Source organism: Lissotriton vulgaris, chromosome 6, assembly GCF_964263255.1.
Source record: "Lissotriton vulgaris chromosome 6, aLisVul1.2, whole genome shotgun sequence".
Classification (NCBI taxonomy): domain Eukaryota; kingdom Metazoa; phylum Chordata; class Amphibia; order Caudata; family Salamandridae; genus Lissotriton; species Lissotriton vulgaris.
The window spans coordinates 1,503,916,507-1,503,926,962 of NC_141694.1; positions in this window are offsets into that span (position 1 = coordinate 1,503,916,507).

Below are 10,456 nucleotides of genomic sequence, written 5' to 3' on the forward strand. Positions count from 1 at the left end.
AGAGAAACTTTGTGATGACAATCAGACAAGTGATGCAATAACGACAAAGTGGCTTCCCTGCAAATCTCCTCAGTATCAGCGGCGACTAGCAAATCATCTACATATTGAATAAGGGCTGCACCTTCAGGTAAAGTCAAGAAATCAAGTTGTGTCTTCAAAGCTTGACTATAGATCGATGGACTCACGCAATAGCCTTGAGGAGCGCGCTTAAAGCGGAAACTGCGACCTCCTAAAGAGAATCCAAAAATTTCTCTACTCTCCATGGCAATCGGGATGCTGAAGAAAGCATTCTTCAAGTCAATCACCGAAAACCAGGTGGCAGTAGCTGGAACCAGAGTCAACAAAGCCGTAATATCAGGCACAACTGGAAATTGTGGAACAACAATCTTGTTCACTTCGCGAAGATCGATGACAAACCTATATACAGGAGACTGTGAAGGATCAGTTCTCTTCAAAACAGGCAAAACCAGACTACTGCACACATTACCTCTCGTTTCCTCGATAACACCCTTTTCGATCAGATCATAAATAATCGCTAAAAGTGCACGTTCACCATCACTCGAGAAGCGGTATTGTGGAATGCGTGGTAACTGACCATTCGCTTTCAGTGTCACAACATATGGAGGAATGTCCAATAGGCCCACATCATTTGGAGCAGTAGCCCACAATGAATCTGGTAAGAGAGACAATTCGGATGGAAGACAATCTTTCGACACGTACGTCGGAGAAATCACTTGTTTACCTAAAGTAAGATGTACTCCTGATGGAGAACAATACAATGTCGCATACAATCTCTTCAACAAATCTAACCCCAACAAATTCTCATTACAACCTGTAGTCAAAATAAGGGGTGCTTCGATCTTACACGGACCAACAGAAAGAGACAATGGAGCAGAGATCGGATTCGTAACGGGGGCGCCAGAAAAACCTACAGAAACATTATCAAAGCCAGACAAAGGTGCGCCAGGGAGTTTAGAATGCATAATAGAACTCTTTGTAGCACCAGTATCCAACAGAAAAGGTTCTGACACACCTGATGTAATCACTTCAACATAAGGTCCATTCTGATCTACTGGAACTGAAACAACTCCCTCTCTCTTTGTCCATGGCTGTCCTAACAATCATTACCAATCGCTTCATCGCCTTCAACATAGTAATCGTCCACATAGTACTGTGCTGTCCTACCAGACGTACTCTGTTGCTGATCAAAGCAATTCATTGAATTCTGCGGAGTCAAAGAACGTATATTCTGTCCGCGACCTCTACCTCTAGACACTTGTTGAGCACCTCTACCTCGCACACCAGAAGCACCATTCGTGCGTTGTAACAAAACCGGACAACTATTCTTGTAATGACCCTCTTCTTTGCAATACGAACACTGATTGGGCCCATACGGGAAACGCTGTTGAGAAGGCTCGTTCCTTTGCGAGTTTCTGGAATATTGCTGAGGCTGCTGATAATCACGCTGACTAGAAGTACGAGGTGGATAAGCTTGCTGTAGAAGAACCTTAGTCTTCAATTCCTTAGTCTTCTTATCCACTTTCTCTAACTCATCTTTGCACCTATTTTCATAGTACTGGGCAGTAGCCAATATTTGGGCTGAAGTGGAAACAGCCCAAGCACTTTCGGAATCCTTCAACTTATTACATAACTCAGGAAGCAAATTATGTACAAACTTGTCAACAAGCAATCTCTGACCACCTTCGGTAGCCATATCCTGACCACTGTGATCTACGAAGGTCTCTTCGAACCTTGTGAAAAAGTCCGACACCGTCTCATCTTTCTTCTGCTTACATGCAGACAACTTGTCCCAATTGACACGCAATTAAGGGCATTAAAGTCTTCATATATGCAATAATCCTACCAGGACGTTCTTCTATTAACGGCTCGGGCTTAGCACCACCAACATGTCTGCCATCAGCAGCAGCAATATTAACCCATGTGTCGCCTAATTCTTGATCATGATCCGCATGACGAGCCTTTCCCCATAAAGGCTGTGGAACAACATTTCCAAATAACATATCTATATCAGCTAAATTCATAATGCATGAGCCTGCAGTCTGTGATAATTCCTTGTAATACCCTGCAGGATTTTTACGGGGATCAGGCAATGTCTGTTTAAGAGCCAAAACTTCAGCTCGCTTCCATGGAACATGTACCCACACACGCTGAAAATGTGGCAGAATGGCGGGATTAGCATTAGCGTCCCCTTCCCTCCAAACTGGGGGAACCTCTCTCATGGGATATTGTCTCGCCTTCTGCTTGACCTCAGACTCAAAGAACGACATTCTCACTCCTAAACGACAACAATATCGCAACTGCTTTCTTAACATCGTTCCCTTCGCAAATTCGGAGCGTAAACTATACAGCTTGTCAGGAGCTTGTCCTACTTCCTCATCCCATTTCTCGACAAGGAAAGCACACATCATATCAAAAACGTACCGCTGTCTCGGTGGCTCCCATTGAAGGAAAACATGCATAACACCCTCAAGATCATATCGGGTATCATACGAAATCCATCTACGCGCCATATTATCCAAAATCGTACACTCATCCATATTCGGTAACTGGCTACGTGACTGTCTACGCTCAATAACAGGGGACATACTCAATTGTCCCAACAAAGGAGAAAAGAAACCAGTAACTGCAGTTGTCATTCGTTCCCTAGCAGAAGAAGAAGGTGAAAGAATAAGAGAAGACTGAACAGTAGCAGGAGAATGTAAAGTCGGAACGGAAGAAACATTAGGAACAGGCGTAGAAGTAGCAGACGAAGAAGGAGACAAAGGCAAAGTTGGCGGCCCCTGAGGAGGCTGCGCCAAAGGAAGAGTAGCCAGCGGAAAAGGAGCCGGCTGTGGTGGAATCACAGGTGGCACAACAACTGGAGGTTGCGCAATCGCAACTGATAGCGGTGGTGCCGTAGCATTCTGTGCATAGGGAGGTGGTGAATTCAAAAGGTGTGACATTAAAGGATCTTTCTCAAGATCTTCCCTTCCTTCCTTGTCTTTACACCGCAAAACTGGGTAGCATCTATCTACCGCTAATTTCTTCACCCTAAGCATTTGTTCACTTTCCTGCTCTTCCTCATTATCCCTAAACGCAACTGCTGCTTGTACCATACTCATACCACGTTCTCGTTTATTCCTCTTCGCTAATTTAATTTCTCTCTGTTTGGCTTCTTTGCGCCATGTGCGAAAAGAGTCAAACATCGCCGGTCGGGCTTTCTTCTTGAAGAGTTTAACCTCTAAATTATCCAAAATCTCTGTATCGAAACTACCATATTGAGGCCATTTTAAAACACCATCTTTCCTGGTGTATCGGATCCATGCTTCATTATATGCTATAGGGCCTACGCCATGCTTCACATAAAGTTCATACGTTGGAGTTCAAATCGGAGGAACCGGACAAGAGTCCTCCAATCGGGAATCCCTATTACAACCAAGACATAACAAGTTTCCAAGTCTGCTAAGACCAGGCATCTTCGCTCACTAGTCTAGCTTCAAACTTCTAAGGATTATCGAATACGATAGTCTCGCGAATACACGAGTCCCTCGGCTTTGGGATTTGCAAATTCCAAATCCAAGTGATACAAAAAGGATACCAAAACTAAGAATTAAACTAAGGACTGGGAGACGCTCCACTCATACTTAACTGAAGGTATCGATGACGTCACCAGAAGACTTGTCTACCGTTTCGCTCTACCAAATCATCAAGGGTCCAAAACAGGGCGATAGTCAGGGCAGCAGTCCTTCGTAGCCGTTGGAAAGCGGGGAACCTCGCAGCAAAGACTTTCGGACCACGTCGACATACAGGGGTCGATGAAGTGGATGGCCTTCCTCCAGAATTTTCACACGAAGCTCCTCACGAACCTCTGGCTTGGACCGGTACCGCTGAAATCGCCCCACGTTGGAAGCGCCAACTGAAGTACCAGGTTTTAAGAACCCAGCGGTGCCAGGGTACAACACCCGAAGACTTTGAGTTCTCCTGTTTCGGACTACAGAAACACAGAGTCTTCTAGGTGAAGTCAAAGATCGTATTTATTGGCTGCAGCCAGTAACAGGTATCCTAGAAGTACAACAACTTGTATATTCTCAGGAGACTGCTCAATCTTACAAAGCCAGCCTTCCTTTTTTATACAAAATATTATGCTTATGGCAAACATTCCTTATTTTACAGTTGACCATTCACATATTTTCACTACAAAGAAAAAGCAGAGTCATGATGACAAGCCCATGTTTCAGTTTGTCCAACCCGTAATCAATTATCCGGCAAGGCCCAGTATTTCCATCAGATATCGTCGGACCCCCAATAAAAACGGGCACCTCCTCATTGTAAAGTAAGTCATAAAGAAAGAAACAGAGACAGGTGAGTGTAAGATTAGACATGGCCGGTGTGCGATGAAAAGGTTTACGACATGTGCACCTTGATGCTAATCTCACCCGGCCACTGGGAAAGGAACTAGCCTAACAGGTTTGGCTTCAGGCAGTGGACTCAGCTCGCCCAGGTCACAGAAGAGTCAGCAAAGGTATACGTGTCCTTCTGACTCGATCTCAGCTTTTGTCGTTGTGCCTAGGTGAGGGCAATCACAAAATGGCTGCCGCTCACAAAATGGAACCCGAGGGTTCAAGACGGAAACTCAGAATTCGGGGTGACTACGTCACTCGAAAATGACGAAAATGCTTGTACATAGTATCTCAATCATTACCGGTCTGCCAATACCAAAATCGTCATGATACGACGATGTTTATAACACGGGTCCAGAATCTTCCGTACTACAAGAGGGCGACAAAAAGGTTTCTAATACCAATGGACACAAAGAAAGATGATTGCTTTCTTTATGATTTTAAAGATCAACCTCGAAGACAAATACGGACCATTCCCATCGTAGACTTCATCTGGAAGGAAGGGTTAAAGATCATGACAGCACCTAATTCTCTTCCTGCAGCCTTGCCTTGAATAGACAAAAAGTATAAGGCACCAAGCAACTCACCTGCTTGCCTCATAGGACAGTAAAAAACGGATTCAGTCATTGCCCAGGTGGCGCAGAGACGGGCCGGGACCCACTCTTCGCCTGTAACTGCTCCACCAGACAGAGATGGCAGACGGCTGGATTCGATTGGTAAGGTTTCCACTATGGCAGCAACGACTGTCCGTGACGCAAACTCCCTAGCCATAGTAGGGAGATATGACAGGCAGATGTGGTCAGACATCTCCCCCTAATTTAACATGCTGCCAGAACCTTCCAAGTCCGAGGCCTTGAAAATCTTACAAGAAGGAGAATGTACCTCTGCGGAAATAATTGATGCAGCCATGGATGTTGCATCCACATGATTCAGACAGTTAGCGGGTGCAGCAGCGCTAAGAAGACAAAGTTGGCTGAAATCTACATCTTTCCGCCAAGAGGTCCAAGCCAAAGTTATTGACATGCCGTTTGATGGGGAATGAATATTTGGCCATCATGTCTACGAGGCCCTTCAAGCTATTAAAAGTGACACAGAGACGGCAAGATCTCTCGGTAGCCTTCAATTTCGCAAGTCGTCCTTTCGAGGTGCTACAGGGCGTGGATCTTTCTCCAATAGAGTGGGTTACAATCAACAGAGGTCATACCAAACCTCTCAGGGTAATCAAAGATATCAGCCCTACAGGCAGCAGTCATACGGACAGCGAGGTAACTCCTACTTGCAATCAAGAAGGAAGCCCTCCTACCGTGGTCGGGATTCAACTAAAAAACAATGAGACCCACCACCTACCACCATTTCTGCCATCCCCCAGTCAAAAGTTGGAGGAAAAATATCCCAATTCTACTCAAACTGGTCCGCAATTACTGCAGACAAGTGGGTTCTGGATATAGTGGCCAGAGGCCATGTTTTGGAATTTATAAAGATTCCTCTGAATTCTCCTCCCAAAGGCCCACCTCCTGCTCATCTTAAGGAGCTGTTTTCCCAAATAAATTTGATGATTCGGAAGGGAGCGATCGAAAAGGTTCCTCCTTTACAACGAGGAACAGATTTTTATTCGAGATTTTTACTGATAATGAAAAAGTCTGGAGAATGGCGCCCCATTCTCGACCTTCGCGCCCTCAATACCTGAAAAAACGATCTTTCCGAATGTTATCACTTCAAGAAATCCTCCAACTCCTTTCGGCAGGGGAGCACATGGCCACGCTCAACCTCCAAGACGCGTATTTTCATTTGCCGATCCTACCCAGACACAGGAAATTCTTACGGTTCAGAGTGGCTGGCAGGGACTTTCAGTTCAGAGTCCTCCCTTTTGGACTACGGTCAGCACCCTGTGTTTTCACAAAAGTCCTAGCTCCGGTGGGCGCACACCTTTGTCTAGAAGGCATTCAAATCTTCCCATACTTGGACGACTGCCTTATCAAGGCGAATTCTTTTCCAAAGGCAAGCGCACATGTTCAGAGATGTTTATTACTATTCCAATCTCTGGGTCTCTCCATCCACTTCGACAAATCTCTTCTGGTTCCGTCACAAAGAAAGACCTTCTTGGGAGCCACGTTAGACACCCAGCTCATTCAGGCCTTTGTCTCAAAAGAAAGACAACACAAGATCTGCAAACTTGCTCGCCTATTGCAATCAAAAGACTGCGTTTCAGTCCGACTCTTAAAGTCTTTTCTGGGGATGATTACTTCCTGCATCCCATTGATATCCAACTGCCGTCTCAGGATGAGGCCTTTGCAAGAGGAGCTCTACCTCCAATGGTTGCAGGTTTCAGGGTCGTTCGACGATGTCCTTCTCATCACTCCTCGGATGCGAGAGGCCTTCCTCTGGTGGACTCAGATGAAGGACATACAAGAAGGATGTGCATTCCTGGCAGAGGTGCCAAATTTCACCATCACCATGGACGCTTCCCTCGAAGGATGGGGGGCACACCTTCAGGGAATGACGGTCCACGGCAAGTGGAACGTCCAACAAAAGAAGTGGCATATCAACCTTCTGGAGCTGCAAGACATTATCTTGGCTTTGAAGTCCTTTGAACAGTCATTCTGGTGGCTTCAGTACTAATTCTGACAGACAAAGCTATGAGTGTGCATTACTCAAACAAGCAGGGAGGGACGAAGTCGGCCCTGCTCTCTCAACAAGCCCAGGAGATCTGGGACTGGGCGTTACGTCACAAGATAAACCTTTCACCTGTCCATGTTCCGGGGGTCTCCAATGCTCTAGCAGATTCCCTCAGCAGATCAACAATATCCAATCACGAATGGGAGCTGCATCAACCAACATTGAATCGAGTCTTTCGGGAGTGGGGCCATCAAGATCTGGACCTGTTGGCGACCAATCAGAACCGCAAATGCCCACACTTTGCATGCTGGCTTCCCCACAAAGACTCATGCGGGAATGTGCTTTCGGTGAACTGGTCACAAATATATGCCTAAGCCTGGAGAAGAACAATAGTTACTTACCTGTAATCTGTGGTTCTCCAGCATTGGTATTTTTCACAGATTCACATGCAACCCACCCGACCTCCCCAGTCGGCTAGGACGCCGGCCACGGAGTACCGACGGACAGAGCGGTGCTTCATTCTTCCCCTGAGCCACTGCCAAGTGGGGTGAGGCAATTCTACCTTACAGATTAAGTGAACAACACTAACTGTAATGGCATTTGGATCATACAGGTGACTCCTTGCACTTGTTTCACTTTTCCTGTTGTCACTTTATGATGTATTTCACTTTGTGCAGTAGCACTAGCCTCATATTTCTGGTCCTGATGAAAGCAAGGACGCAATAGTCCATGTTTGCTGAAACATGTCGACCTCACCTCAGACGGTCTACCTAATTTGACTGCCTAAGGATATATTTTTTAATCTTGGTATTGAGAGCATACACAGAATAAAGGTTGTTCCGTGCTCTTTTGACCAATTTTAACACACTTTCCTGTTTTGGTTTCTTTTTCTCACTCACAGTTATTTGCACTGCACACCCCAGTCCCATGTTTTCTTTCCACTCATTAATATCGAGTGGTAGACCACACTGTAATTGAAAACAACAAAGGGGACCTCCTAACCACCAGGTCATCCTTTGATTGTGACACTGATTTTCTCAGACGGGTGGTCCGGATAAATCCCAAATGATGAAGGGCGGATCCGTATGGTGACTGATGGGTATTTTCCTCATCCCTTGAGAGCCTTTGTGTCGATCAATTTGACCCCTGGTTGAGTAAGGGACTGTGGTCTAATGGGTGGACATCCTACACCTTTGAACTCCTTTTTTTGATCTCAGACCCTCTGGTACCTTTCGTTATTTTCATCAAGATCGGGACCTGTTGGCGACCAATCAGAACCGCAAATGCCCACACTTTGCATGCTGGCTTCCCCACAAAGACTCATGCGGGAATGTGCTTTCGGTGAACTGGTCACAAATATATGCCTACGCCTGGAGAAGACCAATAGTTACTTACCTGTAATCTGTGGTTCTCCAGCATTGGTATTTTTCACAGATTCACATGCAACCCACCCGCCTCCCCTCAGAGGCTGGTTTATGCTCTTATCTCCTGGTTCACTCTTGTGCAAGAAAATCTGAGAGCCTGATCCTCTGAGGAGAACATTCTGGTGGGTGCTGTCACCTGATTGGCTGCAGTTTGGACTATACATATTGACTGTGATAGTCATAGGTGTGGACGTTTTTACCTTGTAACTTGGTGCTACTTTACTTCCTGGTTTTATGTTGCCAAGGTTTTCTGGTTATTATGGCATAATTATTGCTTTTTTTATGTACCGTGGGACTCCCACTCCGACGACGGGGAATGATTTGGGCATGTGAATCTATGAAAGACACCAATACTTGAGAACCACAGATTACAGGTAAGTAACTATTGTTCTTCTTTACAGTCAGAGTAAGATACTAAGCAACTTTTTTTCTTTCTGAGTTTATGTATAAAATGGGATTATTGTTTACCATCAAGATCCTTGTTCGTGGTTAATTTCAATATTGTCCTTGATCCAGATTTTTTTCTTGAAAGGGTACCATCCTTTATCATTTAGTTTAGGATTATTAACCTCTTGGTCAATTTGTAATCCAACTGAACTTTTGCATGTGTACTTTTTATGTCATTGATCCTTTATTAGGGCTGTTTCTTTTAAATTGACTTTTAAAATGTTTACCCATCTGCAGACAAGTGGGAGCGAAATGCCTCCCTTGTAATGGGAGAGAGACATGAAGAGGGTCTTAGAAAATAAATTCCAACTGAAGAATGGTATCAAGTCAAGTATAGACAGAGCCTTAAAAGAGGTGGTGGATAGAGATGGGTTAATATACCTCTGGAGGCCGCAGCATCTATTGGATAGGGCCTATGCTAGTTATTCTGCAAACTACAGCACACACAGTAGACTGAATTATGTCATGTGATGTTTCATTACTCTCCGTTTGCGTCAGACTTTCAGATAAGGACACCGAGTCCCTTGAAGAAGTTTGCTCAGGAGTCTTGGCTAATTGGAGGGTGAGTGGATGCTACGAAGTGGGAGACTTGTCTCCCAGTTGTAGGTTTATCATGTTTGAAGAGGCAGAGGATTTATTTTAGCTCAGTGAGGTGCAAGTCACTGTATGTGAAAGTCCACCATAGAAATATGGATCACATTTGCAGAGGCTTCAAAGGTGAAACAAACAATGGTATTCAACTACTTATCGAGTAGGGAGAGACTGGTGGCTAGCTCATATCAACCGCTCAGATAAAGCAAGAGAGGACGCACTTCAAATGCGACAAGTACATGGGAGTTGGACTTTGTTGAGCTCTTCTTAGGGAATTAATGGGAGAGTGCTTGTGCTCAGGTTAAGAAGATATCTAGCTATGCATAGTTTAAACTGGTTAAATGTATTTATTTACATCATGCATACCTTGTGCCAATAAAATTGAGCATGCTCTATCCTGGGCATTTTTCTATTTGTCCCATATGTAGTGCAGATAGGTCTGATTTCTTGCATATGACTTGGAGTGCTCTACGCATTGAAACCCATTGGTTAGCGATGTCGGCAAAGTTGCACCTAATTACAGGAGGCCTACTGGCCATGATTGGAAAACAGTGCCTAATGAACTTAATATCTAGTAGGAAGAAAAACAAGATGATACGTACGTTTGCAGTGCTAGTGTTATCTTTGTCAAGCGCAAGATAGAACCCTCAAAGAACATGACTGTCTGCAAAGGCGAGAACATGATAGAATGAGCAACAGGTTGATGAAGCTGATAAGGCAAGATGAAGAGCTCACTGAAAACTTGGCGGTCTCTGGAGTCATTTTACGAGACCTGATGTAACCCTCTTTCCCTCAAGGGGCTAGGCCTTCATGAATGTTGTATTAATGATTAATGTCAGTGGGAATAAGACTATTTGTTCCTATACTGACTAGCTCCAAAAATGTATTGAGAACAAGGGGATAAGCTGGAAATGTGGAGGGATCACGTTGACTGCAGATGATGAAAGGCAACAAACACTGAAATGGCTGGGGTAGCTG